The sequence below is a fragment of the Protopterus annectens genome, chromosome 11.part0 (assembly GCF_019279795.1).
Source record: "Protopterus annectens isolate FY-2018-M chromosome 11.part0, PAN1.0, whole genome shotgun sequence".
Taxonomy (NCBI): Eukaryota; Metazoa; Chordata; order Ceratodontiformes; family Protopteridae; genus Protopterus; species Protopterus annectens.
Genome location: NC_056745.1, coordinates 1,206,014,276 through 1,206,036,503, shown reverse-complemented (window position 1 = coordinate 1,206,036,503; position 22,228 = coordinate 1,206,014,276). Strand labels below are relative to the sequence as shown.

The 22,228-nt window shown below is 43.1% G+C and overlaps 1 protein-coding gene across 3 annotated transcripts in view; it reads left to right on the top strand.

Annotated features, from left to right (window-relative positions):
- Positions 1 to 22,228, top strand: part of PPP6R2 (protein phosphatase 6 regulatory subunit 2) — a 4,227,669-nt gene that overhangs the window by 4,026,227 nt on the left and 179,214 nt on the right. The gene's annotated exons all lie outside the window — the stretch shown is intronic.

The following is a 22,228-nucleotide window of genomic DNA, read 5'->3' as shown; positions in this document are numbered from 1 at the left end:
TTCAAAGGACAATCATAAGTCCTTTTTCAGCTATGTTAGGAACCTGGGTGGAAACTCCCAGACATGCTCAGAATTAGTCCAAAATGATACAAAAATCACTGAACCCACAGACATTGCCAACATACTGGCAGACAGATTCAGTGCAAACTTCACCCCTCTCCCCTAAAGGAGAGATAACTATCCCAGCCGAGTGTAGCCTCCCGGACATCTCAAATGCGCAGGTGAAAGCTGCTCTCTCTAAAGCTAAAAACACAGCATCAATGGGACGGATGGTGTCCCCGGCTGTGTGCTACGAGCTAAATGAGGAATTAACCCGCACATAAGGCAGCTGTTTAATCTCAGCCTTACCACAGGATCGTGCCCAAGGAGTGGCGTCGGCAACTGTGGTCCCACTCCACAAAGGCGGCGCCTCACGGACCCTGGTAATTACCGCCCCATAAGCAACAAGTCTAGTCTGCAAAGCTATGGAGAGGATCATAATGGAGCTCATAAACAAAGATATAGGGGACTTGCAGACATTGGACCCGACCCAGTTTGGCTTTGTCAAGGGAAGATCATGCCTTTTGAACTTGGTCGACTTCTTCGAAACAGTCACCAAGGCCATTGATGAGGGAAAGGCAGTCCATACAGCCTACCTTGACCTTGCAAAGGCTTTCGACACAATACCCCACTCGGGTATTGTAGGAAAAACTTACCAGCTTAAATGTAAACCCATATGTCACAAGATGGGTTGCAAACTGGCTTAAGGACAGAACCCACAGGGTTAGAGTTGCTGGCGCTGTGTCAGACTCCAAGCCGGTCACAAGTGGTGTCCCACAGGGCTCGGTCCTTGGCCCCTATTGTTTGGCATCTACTTCTCAGAAGTACAGGCCAGCATGGGAGGACTTTGGCTGACAAAGTTTGCAGACGACTGCAAACTGGGCGCCATAGTGGAAAGTGCATCGGACACGGATATCCTTCAGAAGGGACTCACGGAAACAGATAGCTGGTGCCAGAGCCATGGCCTGAAGTTAAACGCCAGAAAATGTATAGTCATACCCTTCGGGAAAAAGAAGGTAACCCCAAGCTACCATATAGGTGGCAATCCACTAAGCACAGAAGAGGTTATCAGGGACCTGGGGACCCAGGTTGACAGTGGCCTTTCTTTTGACACTCACATTGCTAAAGTGGTTAGAAAGACCTTCTACATTGCCCACCTGATCATGAAGGGATTCACATCCAGATCTAGTGAGGTCATTGTTCCCCTGTACTCTTCACTTATCAGACCAATGATCGAGTACAATGCCCCATTCGGGATGTATCTCACCCGACATCTGCAGCAATTGGAGAGACCCCAAAAGTTCCTCGCCAAAAGGATAAAGGGACTCCAAAATCTGTCATATGCTGCCAGATTGAAGAAACTCCAGCTCTATTCAGTCGCATACCGTCTGCTCAGAGGTGACATGTGCCTGACATACAAGGCCATGTCCAACCCGGAATTAATGGACATGCTCCACCTCAAAAATCCAAATCCACCAAAACCACTAGAGCAAGCGACTTAAACCTTAGCACGGATATAAATAGGGCGTGCTGGAGGGATAGATTTATCACTCAGAGACTCCCTATGCTGTGGAATAAAATCCCGGTCCATGTGAGGCAGAGCACCTCGCTGACTCTGTTCAAGAGAAATCTAGACCTGTGGATGGGAGATCGTAGGTTTACCCCGGGAATCATCTGTGTGTCACTGCTGGACAGAGGCACAACAAACTAATGGGCACAGTATTTTTTCATATAAGGGGTGGCGTAAGCCACAAAAATTTGGGCTAGGCTTATAAATGCCTTAGGGCAGATAGCCTAGTATAAACCTATGAACCTATGAACACCCTTCTCCCATCAATCCACATAAACTGCCCTATAGAGGCATCAGTGCATTCCCATATAAAGCTGACATTCACCCATGTCATTTTAGATCTTTCTTGCCACAGTCTGCAGTGCATTTATTACAATATAGAATTGGTAGTCTGGTACTTTTTGACCTATGCTGGCACTCAGTCCAGGTAATTACCTTGTTAGGTAAATGTTCTTGTTGGTGTTAAAGTGTCACTTTATGTAGTTGATAGCATTGTGTTACTTAGAAGGGTTCGATGACTGAATACAATTTAGGGTTTGACTGCCCCTAATAAATTAGCCAGGTGCTGTTGGGCTAGATAGATTCCACAAAAAGACTTCCATAGTCATGTAGCATTCTGTTTAATTCTGAACACAGCATTGAGAACTGTAAAACTTGCCAGAGTGTTACTCCTAAAACAAATTCCTTGCAAAACAGACTAATGGCACTGTGGTGTCTTCCAGTTTATCCCTGACTTCTGACAACCCCCATATCATATCAGAAGGCCCCCCTTAGTGACCCAAGGAGAAGACATTTAGGGACTTGGGAGAAGACACTACTGCATTTGATGAAACTGCTCTGCTTGAGCATGTGTGTCCCAATGAGGCACTTTTGCAGCCCCCAGCCCACAAATGTCAGGTGTCGAAGACCTCTGGGGAAGCCACTTTGGAGGCTTCCATGCCTGTGGATCAAAACACATCCTACTGAACCAAGGGGCCCCTGTGTTGAACTCAAACTGGACTCCCCACCTCAGGCTTCAGTGACTGATGTGCATTTCATAGTTTCAGAAGGGGGAGGCAGTGAGCTAGTTATTTTAGTTAGAGAGGACGTCCAGGTAAAGATGTGGAGGTCCAGGAATCCCATTTCCAAGCACAAATATTCATAGCTTCTTACTAGACTAATGACCATCAGGGCCCTTAGAAGCCTAGCGGCAGACCCTACACCCATATGGATCCCAAGTTTCATGGGTGTCTATACAGAATGAGGCCATGTCAGTAGGGAGATAACAAAGGGATTTGTTTTGGAGGGGAGTGTTAGTTAAGATAATACTTTTCTTATTGAATATCTGTGTCCATAAGGGCATGGGGACCTGACCAAGGTAATTTTATGATTTCCCTTCCAGTTGTCAAGGTTTCATTTGAATAGGGTCAGGGATGAACTCTGTTTTGCATAGATGGGGAGCCTATTCCATAGCACAGGCATCCTTAGGGACATATGTCTATCTGTTTATGTCACAAGCAAAGTTCATACCCCAGATCTAGTGTTTCTGCTGCTGTTTGTTTTGCACATGTGTATCCGATTCATCAGGGCTGGATCTGAGGAAGTCCTGTAAGCCAAGCAAAGATCCTCTCTAAGCAGCCTGTAGGAGATGGAATACAGACACAGAGCCTTCAGGCAATCAGTTTAGGACAGGGTATTCATGCCTTGAATTCTCCTGGTAAAATACCTTTGTGGTCATTCCAGCTGTAGCAAGTGACTAATTAGTACTCACCAAAAGGGGCATTGTACTCAATGATACGTCTGATAAGGGCCAAATACAGTGGTACTGTAACTTCCTTGGATCTATAAGTTAAGCAACATAGAATGATTTTCTTACTATCTTAGCTAAGTGTTGGTCAAAGACCAGTTTGTTGTCTGCATATGTCCCCAGATCTAGTCAACTCTCAAGGGTGTTTTATTGTTGGAGTAATTAACTTGGGTGACAGCTTCCCATAGGTCATTATAAGGCATTTTTGGCATTGAGTTTTAAGCCATGGCTTTGGCACCAGTCATTTGTCTGTATTAAACCCTCTTGCAAGATGTTGGTATCTTGGGAGGAATCTGTAGTAGCTCCCAATTTATAGTCATCTGCGAACTTGGTGAGCCAGAGACCTTAAACATTAGCTTTGACTTCCAAGAAGTAGATGCCAAACGGGACTGAGCTGAGCTGAGCTGAGCATGAAGCCCTGGGTATTCCACTGGTGATTGGTCTCTAGGTGGAGGTGGCCTCACCAATCCTGACTTCTTTGCTCCTGTCTCTGAGCCAGCCAGCAATCCATTGAGTTATGCAGGGATTTATGCCTAGCTCAACTCCCACTCCCCCAGCTCCTCTAGGGGAAAATCTCCTCAAACGTAATTCCCTCAACTATTATCAGGGACCAAGTACTTGCAAAACTTGCTAAAGCCAAGAACACTGCCTCTATGGGTCCTGCTAACGTCCCCAGTTGCACCCTGAACAGTCTGAAACATGACTTATCAGGACCACTTGAGGCACTCAACTATGGCCTCGAAACAGGAAACAGGCTAAGTTCCAAGTGAATTGAAGACCACAATAGTCACTCCCCTTCACAAGGGTGGACCACTAACAGCCTCAGGAAACTACAGACCCATTAGTCTAACAAGCCTAATATCCAAAGCCATAGAATAAATTATCGTGGAAATGATAAACAAGGACATTGGAAACCTAAAGACTCTGGAGTCATCCCAATTTGACTTTATTAAGGGAAGATTGTGCCTACTTAACATGGAAGACTTTATTGAGAGGGTCACCAAAGCGATGGATGAGGGTATAACAGTATACTATGTATCTTGTCCTGGCCAAGGTATTCGATACAGTACCCCCCTCAGCCAGTAGATTTGCTATGTCTTCTTGATCAGTGAAGGTGATACTGTGCACCACCAGTTCAGCACACTGCTGTGTGTTACCTTTAAGGTTCCAGACATAACTGAAGAAGACCATGTGATTGTTCTTAGCCCTGTGAGACTATCCTGACCTCGTAGGGCCTTGTTGGACTTAATTAGTCCTCTTAGTTTCTTGTTTAGTTGTATAAGAGAGAACCTGCCTGTAAGAGAGTTGTTCTTCCTGGTTTTGGCCATGAGTTTTTTTTCTTTTATTATATACCTTGTTTAGGTGAGATTCCACCAGGGAGGTCTGTTTTTAGTATTTGTTTTGGGCTTACTTCTGGTAGGTATGGCAGCCTATACGTAGCCCTTTACATGTCTGTATGTATAGGGAGTATGTGAATAACTTTGCATACGTAGCGGTAGTGTCACGATTAGAGAGAGCATTGAACTTTGACAAACTGTCACTTATTAAGATGTAATTTGCCTTAGAAAAGTTTGTGTTACTGGTTTAACTGGGTTTTCTAGGTTGAATTTTACTTCAAAAGAGACCTCTTTGTGATCCGACCTCACTAATGAGGACATGAAATGGGTGGGGGCGGGGGGTGACACTGTCCATGTTGGTGAGTACCAAATCCAGTGTCTTGGATCCGTGGTTTACCTGAACAGCTGGCTGTCAATCACTTGTCAGGATGCCAATGAATGAAGTCCACAATTTTCACTAACCAGTCTATTTACTTCGTTTTTGTTAAGCTGATTTTGTATTCTGGATCTCAAGTTCATCATATTTTCCCCAATAAAATATTCCAGTTCACAATTTGGTTTGTCCCATGTCTCTTGACAAGTAGTGCATTGAAGTTTCATAGCATTAGCTTTGCATGAACAAGATGGATATTTATTTTATTAAATTATCTCTTAAGGGGGCGGCCGCAGTGGTGCAGTGGTTAGCATTGCCGCCTCACAGCAAGAGGTTCTCCGGTTCAATCCTCTCCTGGAGTGCCTTCTGTGTGGAGTCTGCAAGTCCTCCCGCTGATCGCATGGGTTTCCTCAAGGTGCTCCGGTTTCCTCCCACATCCCAAAGACATGCTGTAGGTGGATTGGATACTCTAAATTGGCCCTAGGTGTGAGTGCGTGCATGTGTGTGTGCCTTCCGTGGAAGGTTGGGTACCGGGCTGGCAACTCGACACCATAAAACTCCACTGCCAATCATGAGCCGACAGCTGACCCCTAACCGGGAAAAGCCTAAAGAAGAAGAATAATTAAATTATCTCTTACGGCATAGGGAAGCATGCTTTAACAGAAAAGAAAACCATTTTAGCATTTTTCCATTAAAATGCAATATACATTACATATATTTTTTTGCTACTATCATCAGTCCAACATTACAAAAAAATGCTGAATTCCTGTCTTCCCTTCAACCTCACTCCTCATCCTGAACATTGTTATGCATGTATCGTTCCCACAATTTCATTTTACTTCTATGTATTTTTGTTCCTTACCTTTTCTTTTATCTCTGTTATAATATTCAATACATCAAATACAGTTGGTGTAGACTTTGATATCCATTTTCAAGTAATTGCTTTTTTGTCAGCCAACAAATCTAAGCTTAATAAAGCCTTACTATATCTAAACAGTTTAGATTTGTTGTCCCAGCTCAAAAGAATCCTTTCCTTACTTACAGCCATGTGTTCAACTAGTATGTGTGATAGAGTACTCAGTAGTGAATTTTTAAACTCTGCCAACTCATTACACATGCAACATGTATGTTCCTAGTTACCTCTTTCTTCTCTATCACACCTACAACATTTGCTGTCTACATGAGGAAAAATTCTTTGAAGTCTGCGTGGGGTATAAAAATACTTGTGTATGCACTTCCATGCAGAGATCCTAAACCCTTTCAACTTGGTTTCATATGTGAGAGCCATACATTTATCTTTCCATTTTTTTTCTTGTAAATTGCTTTTCAGTTTCTCTTCTCTGTCTTTTCTAACCTCCTCTGACTGATTCTTATAGTTGTGCAGTATTTTATACGCTGTACTAATCATCCCTTTTTTAACAGCTGCTTCTGTTCTAGATTCAACTAAAAACTCTACCAGAGCAGGTCTTTGACTTACCCTCTACCTCTTTTTCTTTGTCTGTAATCTGAGATCAAGACCTGGTACGGAAGGTGGTCTGTAACCTGCAGTATAAATGTCTTCTTGGCAAAATGTACAAGAAAAACCTAGCCAAGCTAAAGTTTTTCACTAAGTGATGCATTAAACCTCCTGTAATAGAGGACAATGGGATATATGCAAATAATCTTTTAAGAACATCAAGTGTTTCAGTTATATGGTTTCTGAATGTTCAGTCTTTTTTTACTTTTTCCTTTTTAAACCCAGCTGATGCCCATAACCATTAAGGTGTCTGTAAAAATATAAAAACCAAGAAAAACGCCAAACCACAATATAAACGCTCGATCAGAAATAAAATAATAAAGTACATCAACGAAAACTGACAGAGTGAACACAGCAGCAATAACTGAAATAGCTATAAAAACGTTTAATAAAAGAGGTAAGCGCTTTCACATAAAAATGCTTCTTCAGACCTATAAATAACAGCGTAGCAAGTGTAATATATACAAACTGAAGAATTCAAAACATCCAATAAAACAGCCTGACCAATTAAGCATCACATCCTTCTTAAAAACATACAACCAAAACGAAAGCAAGGAACCAGAAAAGCTTCCATTAAACAAACATCAATAAAATGCTACAGTCCTACGACAAGGCTACTTTGGCAGTCTGCGTTTGTTTAAGTACGGCTTAATGGACACTCGTTCATTCAACCCAGCACCTCTGTGTGCTCTTAGGATAATTATCCAGTTATTCTCCCTGAATTCTGTAGTATTACGTATATTACCTAACCTAATACTAGGGTGAATAACATCGATCACCCTAAATTTGAACTGGTGTGAATCACCTCTTTCACTGACATGTTTCGAAAGGGCATTGTAATCAATGCCCTTTCTAATGCTATAAATGTGTTCTCTCATTCTTTCACGTAGGGAACGATTAGTCTTCCGCACGTAGAAAGATTGACATACCGAGCAGCAGGCAAGATATACCACATTGGTTGATTGACAATTGGCATTCACCTTGAAAACAAAATCTTTTTTAAGGTCAGGATGAAAAAAAGATTCAGAAGTGTTAATATACGTACAAAAGTTACATTTCTCACAAGGTAGAGTAACACCTATGCTGAGTGTACTATCGTCCAACTTCTGATTAACACATAACATTATTTTTATATTGAATCTATTTCTGAAAATAAAAGTAGGATTAGGACCAACAATATTCCCTAATTCTTGGTCCACTTGCAAAATGGGCCAATGTTGATGAAATATATCACAAACTGCTTTCTGATCTCTAGTAAAAAACAATGGAACCTTAACCACATCAAAGGGGTTGACGACACTAGATGCCCATGTCAACTCAGAGGTTCTGGGTCCAAAGTAGGGAGCTGCTTTCCCTTGTCTAAGATCAAGGATTTCCTTCGAGCCATAACCTCGAGACACCAACCTTTGTTCTAACTGCTGGATTTCAGATTGAAACCCCTCAACGGATGGATTAAGTCTCTAAGCTCTAATACCTTGACCACGTATTAGGTTATGAAACACGTAGTTAGGGTGCATACTAGTTCTACTAAGTAGAGTATTCCTGAAACAAGTTTTGCGATAAACTCCAGTATTAATAATAGCACCTGGGAGTTTCTCAATAAATAATTCCAGAAACTCAGTCCTATCATGTGAAGAGGTCATGGTAAACTTTAAGCACTCACATAATCCATTGACTTCTTCAGAAAAAAGCTCAAGGTCACAAAGAGAGCCACGCCAAAGGAGAAAGACGTCATCGACAAAACGTTGATAAAAGGCTACGTTGTTAATAAATATTTCCATTTAAAGAGAAACATGTTCCCAATGGGCTAGAAACATATTGGCGTAGCTATTGGCACAAGGTGTGCCCATAGCTATGCCATGTTTCTGTGAAAAAAATTCATCCCCGAACACAAATATGTTGTTTTCAAGCACTATTTCTAAGAGGAAACATAGCAGTTCAATCCTAGTACTATCATAGGGACTGTGTAAACTCAAGTACTCTTGAATATAACTCACTCCCAGTTCATTGGGTATCATAGTGAATAGAGACTGTATATCCAAAGTTACAAAAATTACAGTCTCCAAATCCACATTACCCTTAAGACATTCATATAAGTCTAAGAGAAACTGTTTCGAATCTTGAAGGACCACCTTATTCATAGTGATCACTGGTCTCAGATGTTTCTCAATGAAAATTGATAGGGGTTCAGTTATCCACCCACCCCCAGCAACAATTGGATGCATCGGTGGATTCCTCAAATTCTTGTGGACTTTGGGCAACCCTTGTATAACAGGTATCAAAGAATCAGACACCATAAAGAATTTAAATGTATCCTCAGATATCAGACCTAAATTAAAGACCTCTATGATCGACTTCGAGACCATGTGAATGATCTTACGCACAGCTATAAGATCTATCTTATGATAAAAAGAGCTATCATTAAGCATTTCAGTCATAAAGGTAATATACTGTTGATCACCCATCACAACAAGAGAACCTCCCTTATCTGCGCGTCTAATATGAATATCTACATTTGCTGTAAGGGAATTCAGTGCCCGTCTTTCACCGATACTAAGACTGAATTTCTTGCCAGGTCTGAAGGAACCAGGGTATTCATTAAAATAATTGTAAATACTATCTTCAGTGAGTTTGGAATAGGCCTCCACAAGGGGATGATTTAATGGAATAAAAGAACTTAGTTGCCTACATTCAGGGACATGGAACCCAACTTCATCACTTTGTCCAGTGGAGCAAATGTTACCATAATAATAACGTAGCATTACATTTCTACAGAAGACCTTAAGGTCTAACATTGTGTCAGTCAATTTACTGTTATCAGAGGGGATAAAGGTTAAACCTTTGCATAAAAGATTATGTTCATCATCACTCAAACAGTGAGATGAGATGTTAATAATCAAAGATTGGGTACCTTCCCCCATATTTTCTTCAAAGACTGACTCTGCAACGTTTCTCCAGAGAATTTCCTCTTCTGGCGGCCCCGACTTATGGACCTGCTCCGTCTCCCAAACTGTTCGACTCGAACAGGCAACGGAAAAGGGAGATCACCCGGAGAAACCTCAACACGAGGTAAGTTGTCTGACTGATTAAAAATATTAACTTTGTCTTTCTGCCTTACTACTCTATCCAAATTTGGCTTCTTATTATTATTAATTAACACCTTCGGATTCAGAGGTTGTCCTGGTGTCTCAGTTAGTAGACCTCTTTTATTAAACGTTTTTATAGCTATTTCAGTTATTGCTGCTGTGTTCGCTCTGTCAGTTTTCGTGGATGTTTCTGTAAAAATATCCCAACTAACAACTTAATCAAAGAGTAAAAAGGCCACACAGACAAACAATTAGTAAAAACTACAAGGAAAAACTTAGCCCTAGCCAAGCCCGAGTTTTCACTGTGCATTACCTTAAGCCTGCTGTAATAGAGGCCCATGGGATATATGCAGATGACCCCTTAAGGACGTCAAGTGTTTTAGCCATATGGCATCTGAATGTCCATGACTTTTTCCTTTTTAAGTCTTTAAATGCACATGTTCATGTGAAATACAATTCCTGTCTAGTCTAGCCCAGTTATTGTACCTTGGGGAATAATATGTAAATTCTGTCAGAGTTCCTACTACTGAATTCACATCTTCCATAATAAATATTTTCATAAATTGCTTCAGAAATCTACAATCTTTTTTATATTTTCCCTTCTAGGTCCCCCTGATATATCATCACTATTGCAAATCAAATTCCAGTCCTCGCCTATAAATAATGTTCTGAAAGCTGATTATTTCTACCAAAATTTTCTTAAGTTCCATAATAGCAGTTTTCAGTGGAATGTAAATGCATCTCATTGTAATCCTCCTCCCTTGCCAGTAGCCTGTTATTACCACAAATCTACCAATTTTGTCTCCCCCCTCTTGTTTCACTATTGGAGCCCCCCTAGCAGTTAGTATAATTACTCCCCTTTTTCTCTGTCCCTGATATTCTGCTGAGTATGTATTCTGAAATCCTCTCTTTGTTAAAATTCACATGCTTGTTTCTTTCCAAATGTTTCTCCTGCAGGATTGTTGCTGTCCACTCTGTGTATTTCTCAGTATAATTCAATACTCTTTCCTTTTTATCTATAACTGTAGGGCCATTTATGTTCCAGGATAATGTTATTGTTCCCACCAGTTATATGTGACACTTTTTTTGAATGTGCATTTCCAGCTTATGTGTTACATACATATATTAATCTTTGTCAGGCTGATCTTTTGTACAGTTGTTTCTTCTCACCTCCATGTGAACCTGTATTACATTTTTCAAGACTTGTTTTAATGAAAATCCTCAAAACAAAAAAAAAAAACTAAATGTAAAACACATTTATCCCCTATTAACACGGAACAAACACACAACATTATGTATATCTTCAAAACATGAAGTTTAACCCCCTAGAAGGGAACAATTTCCCCAAATTGACAGCTGCACCTTACAGGCTTTATGTAACCTAAAATGAAGGTTACCCATGGTAAAGCACATGCTACCCACTGCCTGTTCTCCCAGTTACACTGATTGCTTTTTCTTCTTTTCTTATCTGTTTTCCCCTCCCAGATATGAAAATGGCTTGTATGCGTTCAGAAAACATTAACAAATGAAGTTGTTCTATCTCGCCATTCATTCTTTACTGATGAGTTCGGAGCCGATCCCTTGGCTCCAAGTCGGCACCTACTGCAAAGCTCGAGGATTTCAAGTAGCTCAAGGCCAAGTCCTTATCCCATGATGCACCCTGAGTTGCCTCAGATCTAGTTTGCCACTGCAACTGATCGGAGGTTCCTGATAGCTCGGGCCAGTAAAACTTTAAATACTTCACTATTTTACAAATATTGCTGTTAGTTTTTCATTATAGTAGATAGATAATTTAGGGTAGATAAGCTCTTAAAGCTGTTTCCTAGCTGCATATTTGACCTCATTTTTCTTATAGGCCTATTTACCTTCTCTGACAAAAAAAAAATCTTTATTCAGTGACCTTTTGTTACATATATTGTTAAAATACTATTGTGTGATTACTTAGAGTTAATTTACTTGTCAAAATTGTCTGTGTGTGTTTGTTAGGTTTAACTTTAAACTTGTGTGCATATAAGGCTTATTAGTTATAGTTATCCTTAGTTTAAAAGGCTTGTGTGTGTTTGTGCTGATAGTTAGCCTGTTTTTTTATTAAAAGGCTAATTAGTACTTATAGCCTTAGTTTAAAAGGCTTGTGTGTGTCTGTGTGCTTATAGTTAGCCCTCTTTTTATTAGAAGGCTAATTGATATTGCTGTTGTTGGGTGTGTCCATTTCTGTCTTGGCTGATGACAAAGAAAAACACATTGTCAGGTTTTAAAAAATGCCCTAAATGTGGGTAGAAGATGTTGGTTACTGTCTGCCATGTGAATTGTGTCTACTGCTTGGGTGCCTTGCACCTACATGAAACATGCTCTGTATGCCATTCTTTTTCCTCTAGAGTTCTCCAAGAGAGAGAAGAAGAAAGCTTATTGATAGGGGTTTATTGAAACCTTCTTTTCAGGAGGCTTTGAGTGACCAGGATGGGTCTAGTAAGTCCTCAAAGTCCACCAAGACTTCTGGAAAATCAAAAAAATCAAAACAATCTCAAGAGTCTGTGACATCGGCTCCACAGGTCTCTGAGCTGACGGTCTTCTCTTTTCGGAGCCGGTACCTGGTCTTGGAACCGGTATCCGAAACTCCTAAATCGCCTCTACTCCAGTCGGTACTATCAGTCCGATCATCTTGATCTTCTGAAAACCTTATCTGATTTAGATGTGGATCGGGTGGTGCAGAAGCTTTTACAGGCACCAACCTTTGCCAAATTATCGGCTCCGACCCAGGAGGCTTCGGAGCCGAAGACCCTTATGCCAGCTATATCTCTTCCTCCTCCGAGCCATACTGGTCCTTCGGAGCCGGAGGAGTCGGACCTGCTGATTGTGGAGCCTTTGGAGCCGATGCCTGCTCCAGTGTCTTCGGCTCCATTCACTCTGATGTCCTCGGCACCGATCAAGGACTCTAGGAACCGACACTCTCTGATCGGGTCCGGGGAGGATAGTCGAACTGACTTGTCAGTTCCGACTTTGCCTCTCGGGGCTTCGGCTCGGACAAGCTCGGCTCCTACCTCAGGCTCAGAGCCCACTGTCCCGGTGCCAGGGTATCGACGGTTTCCTCGGATCCGTCGGTCCCTTCACATCGGCGCAGAGGTGCCTTCGAAGCCACGAGGAGAGTTATGTCTCCCAAGACATCCTCAAGTTCGAGTGTGGCTTCTTCATCCCCTAAAGTGCCTGTTTCTGCTTCTGCCTCACAGATCCTTGCTAAGCGCAGAGACCCAGAGCCTCAGGAAACCCCATTGGGTGGCCCATGCTCTTCCGAGACCTCCCCAGAAGCTTCCACTGATGAGGTTTCCAGGAAGTGTGTGTGTGTAAGAGGAAACATTTGGACTCCCCTCAGGAGTCATTAACATTTGACACTGACTTGGATGAATCGGAAGGGTCCCCACGGTCCCCCTCTGAGGATATCTCATTTGCTGAGATACTGGAAATCCTTAGGCAGAGGGGTGACTGGCAGTCCACCAACCCTACTGAGGATGAGTCGGTCCTCCTGAAGACTTTCGAGTCTCAGCCTTCCACCTCTTGGGTGTCTCTGTCCTTCGATGAGCTGATGCATCTGGTCTCACGAAGGGCGTGGGAGTCTCCGGATACTATGGAGCCTGTCCCTAGAAGGCCTAATAAGTTCATATCTGCCCCCTAGATAAATTCTTCTTGACAAAAGGTGTGCCAGTTGATGCCATGGTGGTGGCGGCAGCCACCAAAAAAGAAGTGTCTGAAACTTCCTCATCTATCCATTCTCCTAACAGAGACTCCAGGATTATGAATAGATATGGGAAGCGCATGTGTAGTTCAGCGACTTTTGCTCTTCGTTCGCTTAACTATTTAACCCATTTTACCAGACTCAAAGAGATCTTAAAGAGCTGGGAGATACTCTTCAGGGTACAGTAGCTGCAGGAGCTACAGACAAAGTTGCCACCCAGCTTGCTGCCCTCATTTCTAGAGTGAACTCATCCATGGGCCTCTTTTCATATGCAGCTGATGGAACGAGTAGGGCAGCGGGTACAGGAGTTGCTCTTAGGAGACACTCTTGGATGTGCTTGTGTTCCTTCGTGGAGCCCTTCAAGTCATCCTTTGTGAAATACCCTCTTTGATGGCTCGTCCCTTTTCAGGCCTAAAGTCAGGGAAACCTTAACAAGGTGTGAGCAAGATGGAAAGACTCTGTCTGCCGTCGGGGTCCGTTTTTCCACCCCTACCAGACCCTACCCCAAGGGTCAAAGGGGAGGGAAAATGTGGTTCCGAAAAGCCCAAGGAGCCTTTCAGAGCATACATGGTGAACCCCCCTCCAGGGGCAGAAGAGGGGGGCAATAATGGAAAATGCCACTCTCACGGCAGAGGGGGTCCACAACACTAGGGTGACAGAGATCACTTCTTTTGGAAGCCCTACCAGTGCTCCTGAAAGGAGGCATGACTGTCCTGCTCTGGAGGCAGTCGTGGGTAGCTTATCTTTGTACCCAGACGCCTGGCTCAAAATAACAAACAACAACTGGGTACAAAGTATCATTTCCAGAGGCTACTTCATCCCTTTCACCACACCCCCTCCACCGACAAGGAAAATCCTGGACATTCCACCCAGTTACAGGGAACAAGCAACAGTAGAGGTCCAGACATTGCTAAGAAAAAGTCATCCAACCAGTCCCAGCAGACCAGACAGGATCCGAAACTTACTCAAGATTCTTTTTAGTTCCAAAAAAGACAGGGGACTGGAGACCTATAATTGGACCTCAGGCAGACTAAACAAATCTGTAAAGAAAGAGAAGTTTTGGATGGTCACTCTTCAGTCAGTACTTCCCTTCTTAGGGAAAGACAATTGGATGTGCTCAATAGATCTCCAGGGTGCATACTACCACATAAAAATGGCCAGACCATCCAGGGATCATCTGCACTTCCAGCTGGGAGCTAATCATTACCAGTTTCGAGCACTGCCCTTTGGTCTCACTACAGCCCCCAGAGTGTTCACCAAATGCATGGCAGTGGTCACGGCTCACCTGAGACGTTTAGGATTCCAGGTGTTTCTGTACCTAGACAATTGGCTCCTTACCATCACCACCAGGCATCAACTCATTCAGGCCAGGGAGTCCACTCTGCAATCAGCTGGGCACTGCAATAAACTCAGAAAAATCTGCCTTGTCGCCATCACAGCATATCGTCTTTATCGGAGTAGAACTGGACACCACCATGCTAAGACTTCCAGTAGAAAGAGTCTTACTTCTCCATCAGCATGTCCGCATTCTAATATCCAAAAACAAAGCACCAGCATCAGAAGTTCTGAAATTGTTAGGTATGATGGCAGCAGCAACTCTAGCTTTACCACTAGGTCGTATGCGCATGTGGATACTACAATGGCTGTTGTTCACTCAGTGGTCTTACCAAGAGCTCCCCATGTCTCACATGATAATGATCACAAATTACTGCAAAAAAGATCTTCAGTGGTGGTTGACCTCACTTCATGTTATGATAGGACGCCCATTTGTGCTACCCCCTCCAGCGACCACAGTGACCATGGACGCTTCCCTGATAGGATGGGGGGAGCATTTTCAGGGAAAGACATCCCAAGGCACATGGACCGATCAAGAGAGACATCTGCATGTCAATGTCCCAGAGATGAGAGCAGTACTTTTGGCTTTCAGTACTTCCAGGACTCTCTTCCTCAGTGTATGATTGCGATTCAGACAGACATTTCAGTGGTCTGGTATTTGAACAAACAAGGAGGAACCAGATCTTACCCCCTTTGTCATGAGGCCCTCAGAGTATGGCAGTGGGCTATATGGGCCGCTAAAAACAATATTGATCCTTACCAAGCCCCTATGGCCTCTCTTGTAGATTTCTTAACCATGATATTCAATAAAGGAGCTGCAGCAGCAACAGTCCGTGTTCAACTTGCTGCCATTTCTAACTTTCGTCTGGGATTTGAAGGATTGAATATTATGTCACACAAATTATCCAAAGCCTTTCTCAAAGAGACCTTTAATATTAGACCACCTATGAAATCTCCCTATTCTCCATGGAATCTAAACTTTATGCTTTCTCGCATAATTCTTCCACCATTTGAACCAGCTTCCTCATTTGACCTCAGTTTTATGTCATGGAAAACCATCTTTTTAGTGGCTGTTACTTCTGCCCGCAGAGTGTCAGAGCTTCAGGCCTTATTCATTAAGCCTCCTTATTTGATTTTCCATGCTGACAAGAGTCTCACTTCTAGCAAACCCCACTTTCTTACCCAAAGTTTGCACTGAAACTAATCTCAACCAAATTATTGATTTGCCAGTTTTCTTCCCCAACCATTCCAACAATTTAGAGTACATGCTGCACAAACTTGATGTTCACAGACAGCTTAGATTTTATTTGGATAGAACAAAAGATTTCAGGAAATCAGACCAGCTTTTTGTTTCATTCTCAGATTCCAGGAAGGGTATGCCAGTGGCTAAAATAACTCTTGTCTAAATGGTTATCTGATTGTATCACCTTTGCTTATTCAGCTGCCAATATGCCCTTACAGCATAAAATTAAAGCTCACTCAACCAGAGCACTTTCTACATCATCTGCCTTTTCTGCCAGACTTGCTATTGATAACATTTGCGCAGCAGCCACTTGGTTAAAACCTCATACTTTTATCATTCATTACAAAGTTGACAGGGCCTCCTTTGGATCCATTGTCCTGAGAAATATACTCCCGTGAGCCACCCGAGGTTGATGGTGCTTGGGACGCTACCCATCAATAAAGAATGAACGGTGAGATAGAACAGCTTCACATAAAGAAGTTATGTACTTACCATAACTTTCCATGTGAGTTGTTCATCTCGCCTTCTTTCTTATGTCCCTCCCTCCTACCCCCTTCTAGGCTTTCAAAAGACCAAGATGCTAGATCCTTCCTGGTCACTCAACCCTTCTATACTTTCTCTGTTATGGGGTTAGAGAATGATGTATGGTATTATTTTATGCAGCAAACAAGATCTGAGGTAACCCAGGGTGCATCATGGGATAGGGACTTGGCCTTAAGCTACTTGAAATCCATGAGCTTTGCAGTAGGTGCAAACTCTGAGCCGAGGGATCGGCTCCAAACCCATCAGTAAAGAATGAAGGCGAGTTGAACAACTCACATGGAACGTTATGATAAGTACATAACTTCTTTTTTTAGTCCTAAGAGAAAGTGCATGGGCTATCTTTAAATGCAACTAAATTGTACACTGTTGTATTAATAACATTAAAGTATTAAGGCTGCCAGGGAGGTTACTTCTTATTCACTTCCCATAATTTAACACTTATTTTTTTCACTGAACTGCTTGCAATTGTTTCTTTAAATTTTGCATTTCCCTCAGCAAAGAATACTCAGAATTCTCAAGATTAACTGCTGTACCTGCTGACAGCTTGTCTCCATGGAAATGTACTCAGCAATGAGTCTTTTCAAATTTCACCAAGAAAAGACTGCACAATTGCCTACAGCTGCAGACATTTCAACTCCACTCAACATTTGCCAGTGGAAAACAAAGAAGCTAATGTCTTTGCAGTTGTAAGAAGCTTAGCATTTTCGTGGCTTTAATCCCTTTGTCTTATTTTTAAAGCCTACATGCTTCAAAACACCTGTTTATAGTTTAAGCCATAGGTAGTAATCTAGACATCCACCCTTTTAAAATAAATAGAGAAAATGCCCTAGTTCTGCAATTAATATAGTCATTGCACTTTTACACTCCACCACCACCACAGCAGCCCAAGATCACAGCATATGAACATTAAACTTGCTTTTGTCCAGCCTATTTCTGTGGTTATACTGTATACTGTTGACTTTAATATCTTTAGCACATATTCAGTCACTGAAAAAAGTCCTCCACATTTAAAATACCTGACTTGACACTACACAAAACTGTTTTACTGTATGTAACATGCAGATCTGATGTCATCATTTTCATTCGTTCCTCAACTGATGGGTATCGGCTCTGTCCTCTGATCCAGTTAGACTCTCGGATCCAACTCTTGAGCTCGTGAGCTCCTCCCTCCTCCCTTTACCTGTAATGCTCCAGATATGCTGCAGTACCTCAGATCACATTTGCCGCCATATGTCTGTTGACAAGTACCCTTCACATTGAGCTTTGGGATGTAGTAAGTATGACTCCTTTTCTACTCTTCTTGTAGTTCCATTTCTCTTCATCACCTCTTTCTCACTTACCATAGTTTTTTGTGTTCTATCATGTCAGGTCTAAATTTTCTGTCCCCTTCTTCGCCTACCTTAGGCTCTTCCATTGGTAGTTTTCCATACCATTGGCAGTACTTTCTTACATTTCTCTCATCTGTTTCTTCCTACCCTTCAAAGGGTAATCTTTTTCTGCCATTGTTGGTAGTTCCCTTTCATTTCCAAAAAAAAAAAAACAGTAACTTAAACTATCTAACTAAAATACTGCCAGCCCTTCTCCTTTTTTTTTTTTGCTACTATGGCTGACACTTAAAGAATCGTTTGAGGATAGGATCCCCAGTTCTGATGCTAATAGGGAGTGTGTTTATTGTCTGAGCACTGTCCACTTGGAGGCAGAGTGCACACTTTGTACCAACTTCAGCAGCAGGGCCCTTAGCAATCAGTTTACCAAACTGGTCCTAAAGGGCCTGTTACCTTCTTCTTCTTCTCTCAGTTCCTGTTTAAGGTGCTCAACCCCCCCCCCCCCCCAAAAAAAAAAAAAAAAAAAAAAAACTCAAGCTGTCTTTGGAGGAAAAAAATACAGGATATGGTCTCCCACCCACTTTCCTAATTCAGCTCCAATTTCAGATCCTGCTGTTAAATTATAGAAAAAGTCAGATCTGACGGGTCTATATTATATCCTCGAAAACTGTAAACAGCGAACACTATTTACAACGAAAATGCCGTACATCGAATTTGCTACACCTCCCCCCCCCCCCGCTAATTATATATACCAACTCCGAGATCGCACTACAGTGAGGAAAGAGCATATTTTCCCATCTTCACTGTTTTGCAGTCTCACTATTTACAGTTTGCTGCATGGCATTTTCGTTGTAAATAGCGTTTGCTGTTTACAGCTTTCGATGATATAATATAGACCCTGACTTGACACCCTCAGATCTGACACCAAGTAAATCTCCAAGGAACCACTTCCAGTCTCCCTTCCTCCATGAGACCCTGAGGAGAAAGTCCTGGCCCCAGTCTACTACTTCCTCCATCAAGCCCTCCCAACATCTTTTCGAATCCAATGTGGATAGGATGATGAGGAAGTTCCCCAGAGCACATATTCAGATGGAAGTGTTCCTGTCTCCATCTCCCATCATATCCATGAGCCTCCCTTCTGTTTCCCACACTAATTTTCCTTCTCTGATCCAGCTTGCAGTTTTGGAGCCTTCAGATCTGAGAACCCTCGAGAGTGTCTCTGTTGGCTTCGAAGACACCTAGTTCTTCAACTCTAGCTGCTGCCCTGACTCATCCAGCACTGATCTCCTTTGAACAGGACCAGTCTCAGAGCCAAAGCATCAGCACCGGGTCCAGAGGGCTTGGTTTGACTCTGAGGTTGTCAGAGCCATCCCTGTCCCTCCGGGCTTTGGCATTGGACAGCTCAAGTCTGACCCCCCCCCCCCCAAGACAGGGACCCGGGCAGGGACGGGCATGATGCATCAGGAGACTTCCACTCTGGTGCAACCGGGTACAGTTTCTTTTGGCTCTTCTTTCTTTGAGGTGGTGGAGAGAGCCTTCTCAAATCCAAGAGACATGACTACTCTTTCTTCTTTGGCTCAGCCCTGCCACCACTGGGTCCAAGCGCTGATCCTAACACACTTATCCTGCAGGGACAGCTGTCCCAATCAATCATCTAAACATTCCATCTCAAGGGCTTTCCCCTCTCTTCTGACACCTCTCCAGGCCACCCCACTGAGGAGGTTCCCTGAAGGAGCACATGCAAGAGGAGGCACAAAGATTCCCATCAGTTATCGCTCACCAGAGACACTGACTTTGAAGGGGAGGGGTCTGCAAGGTCTCCACCAGATGATGTCTCCTTCAGAGATATCTTAGAAATCTTCAGGCAGGAGGTAGGATGATCCTCTGATCCCCATTCCAAGGAGGAGAGGAGGAGTCAGTGTTCCTGTAAGCTTTCCTGTCCGGACCATCTATGTTTTGGGTATACCCCCCCAGCTAATGAGCTTATACAGCTAGTCTCTTGCTGGGCATGGAAGTACTTGGATACTATAGAACCCATTCCCCACATCTTGATAGGTTTCTTGCCCCTTCCAAGTACAAGGCCCTACTGAAGCCAGGAGGTCCCTACTGATGTCAGGGTTGTGGTGGCAGCCACCAACAAAGAGCTGACAGAGCAGAGCTTCTCTGTCCTTTTCGCTAACAGGGAGTCCAGAGAGTTGGACAGATTGAGGAAACGCATTTATGACTCAGTGAACTTTGCTTTACAGTCGCTGAATTATTTGGAATATTTCACCAAGCTAAAAAGCTTTAAAAATCCCTTTCCAGGTCGATGTTGGTGGAGGACCACAAAAAGCTTTCTTCACAGCTAGCCACCCTTTAGTCCATCTGAAATGTGTCCTTGAGATTAATTTCCATTGCTGCTGAGGGAACCTCATGGTGGCAAGTTCAGGCTTAACCGTAAGGAGACGTGCCTGGATGCACTTATGCAACTTTGCAGAGCCCTTCATTCATCAGTGTTCCATTTCATTGTTTTGCCCGACTGTTAGTGAAACACTTTCCTGGAGTAAGCAGGATGGAAAGACCTTGTCGGGGATTCAGTTTTCTACCCTTCAGACATCCTTTAGGAAAGGGCAAGGAAGGAGAAAAATGTGGTTCTCGTATGTCCCAGGGTCCTTTCCAAGACTCACAGAAAGATACTTCCCCCAGAGGCAGAGGAGGGAGTTCTAATGGAAAACACCACCCTCGCTGCAGAGGAAGCTCACAAAACCTGCATTTTGAAGACACCTTCTTGGTTAAATCTTTTCAGTGCTCATCTCTTGAGGCATTTGGGGGCGCTTATCTCTGGGCATCAATCACAAATGATACTTGGGTGCAGAAAATCATATCTAGAGGTTATTTCAAACCATTTTTACAAACTCCCCCAAGCAAAATTAAAAGCTTCCCAATATTCCACCCAGTTAGTGGGAGGCAGGTACTGTAGAAATGCTAGACAAAGAGAGTCATCCAGGAGGTCCCACCAGACCAGAAAGGATTCAGAATCTACTCGGAATTCTTTTTAGTGCCAAAGAAAATAGGGAAGCTGAGACCGTTGTAGATCTAAGCAAGCTGAAATAGTTTGTAAACAACTCAAAGTTCCAAATGGTCACAGTTCAGTCCATTCTACCATTTCTGCAAAAGGATGATTGGATGTGCTCCATTGATCTTCAGGACATGTACTATCATATCAAGGTGAATAGCTGCTCCCGAAGATATCTGCTTTTGGCTGGGGGCCAGTCACTATCAGTTCAGAGCCTTGCCCTTCGGTCCCACTACAGCCCCCAGGGTGTTTTCCAGATATATGGCAGTGATGGCAGCTCACTTGAGACTGCTAGGATTCTGTGCATTTCCATACCTAGACAACTGGCTCCTCACCATACCACAGGCATGCATCTTTCGAAAAGTCCAGGGACTATTGCTTCAGTTATGTCAATGAGTAGGCATCACAGTCAGCTTTTACAAATCACATCTTTAACCTGTTCATATCCTTGAATTCATAGGTTTCACATCTGGACAGAGTCGGTCATATAGAGTCCCTTCCACTGAACAATTTATTTATTTGATTAATTCATTTATTTAACATTTATTAACCGGGAAAGTCTAACTTGGAACGAAGCCAATTTTCAGCAGAGGCCCAGGGAGAAACACTTTAGACACATGTCTTTGTAATGTGGGAGGAAACCCACACGAATGCAGGAAGGACAGGCAGACTCCACACAGAAGGCACCCCAGCCGAGAATCGAACCGGAGAACTTCTTGTTGTGAGGCGACAACGCTACCGCCGCACCACTGTACAAGTTACTTCACACCCTTCTCCTCCAGCCAGGTTGATTCTTCGACTTTAGAGTCAGTGACAGCAGCCATAACCTTGGTTCCTATGACTTGCTTTTATATGCACATTCTTCAGTGAACTCTAGCTGTTCAGTGGTCAGTTCTTCACTATCCCTTATCTTCACCAGTCAAACATACTCAAGTAGCAAAGACCACTTGCATTGGTGAATTCAGTCGGACGATGTTTTCAAGGCCGCACTGCTGTTTTTCCACCCCCAGTAGCCACAGTAACTACAGACAACTCCCAATTGGGTGGGGGGAGCATTTCTTGGGAAGGATGGTCTAAGGCACGTGGTCCTCATAAAAGACCAATTTGCACATCAGTGTCCTGGAGATGGGAGCAGTACTCCTTTCATTGCAGGCCTTTCAGGATGCCTTCACTTTCGGGACAAATGTAATTCAGACCAACAACATGTCTGTAGTTTGTAGTCAAGAAACGGGGGGGAACCCGATCTTTGTTGGGAGGCAGTGAGAGTGTGGCAGTGGGCGATCTCCTCCAACA